Here is a 1149-nt window from a genome sequence, read left to right as displayed (position 1 = left end):
AGGAAGGAAGGAAAGAAAGAAGGAAAGGAAGAGGGAAGGAAGGAAGGAAGGAAGGAAGGAAGGGTGAAAAAGAAAGAAAGAAAAGGTGAAAAAGAAAAGGAGGGTTAGGGTTAGAAAAGAAAGAAAGAAAGAAAGAAAGAAAGAAAGAAAGAAAGAAAGAAAGAAAGAAAGAAAGAAAGAACCCTCCCGTTCTTTCACAGCCCCCTTCACCCTTCTCTCCTTCCACCCCCCCCCCCCGGCTAAGCCACGTGGGAGACCCGAGGCCAGCCCAAAGACCCCGCCCTCTTCCACCCGTGGGCGGGGCGGGGGGCGGCCAGCCCCTCCCCTCCCGCCTCCCTCCTCCTCCGGGGCGGGGGGGGGCCGCGGAGGGAGGTTTTAAAGGCGGGCGGCGGCGGCGGCTCCGGCCGAGGCGCGGCGGGGACGCTCTGGGGGCTGCCGGCTTCTCCGCGAGCGGCGCGATGCTGACCAGCTGCGGGCAGAAGCTGCTCCTGTCTCTGCTGGGCTCCACGCTGACCTGCCTGCTGGTGCTGATGGGCGAGCAGCCCGGCGGCCCCGGGGCTCTCCTCCTCCGGCGCGGGGGGGCGCAGGGCTGGCGGCGGAGCGGGGAGCCCCCCGGGCGGGACCCCGACCCGCAGCTCCGCTCCTTCAGCGGCTACTTCAGCCAGCTCAGCCGGGCCAAGAGGGAGGCTGGCCCCGCGGGGGGGAGGCAGCCGCAACCGGCCCCCGCGGCCCCCGCCGCCCCCCGGGAGGAGATCTCGCCCCGGGACGTTTTCATCGCCGTCAAGACCACCAAGAAGTTCCACAAGGCGCGGCTGGAGCTGCTGCTGGACACCTGGATCTCGCGCCACCCGGAGATGGTAAGGGGGGCAGGGGACGGGGGTGCTGGGGGGGGTCCCCCCTTTGGAGAGGACGGGGAGGGGGGCGCTTGCTTTGAACCCCCTGGCCTCTCCGACCTCCCCCTCCAAACCCGCCCTCCGGGGGGCTGGAAGGAGGATCGGCGCTCGGGGCATCCTCCGGAGCCCCCTTTCCCCAGCCCGGGCCGGCGGCCCTCTGCACGAGGACAGAGGCGCTCTCGCTCGCTCGGTGCCGGGCGCTCGCAAAAGCGCGGGCGCCTGCAGCGATGGGCAGGGCGGGGAGGCGGAGGCTGCG

At 69.2% G+C, this 1149-nt stretch overlaps 1 pseudogene; it reads left to right on the top strand.

The window, feature by feature from the left end:
- The first annotated feature begins 458 nt into the window (after positions 1-458).
- Positions 459-857, top strand: LOC107302301 (annotated as a pseudogene).
- Positions 858-1149: the final 292 nt, after the last annotated feature.

The sequence above is a fragment of the Protobothrops mucrosquamatus genome, unplaced genomic scaffold, assembly GCF_001527695.2.
Source record: "Protobothrops mucrosquamatus isolate PMUCROS unplaced genomic scaffold, P.Mucros_1.0 scaffold45149, whole genome shotgun sequence".
Classification (NCBI taxonomy): domain Eukaryota; kingdom Metazoa; phylum Chordata; class Lepidosauria; order Squamata; family Viperidae; genus Protobothrops; species Protobothrops mucrosquamatus.
This window is presented reverse-complemented; position numbering and strand designations above follow the sequence as displayed.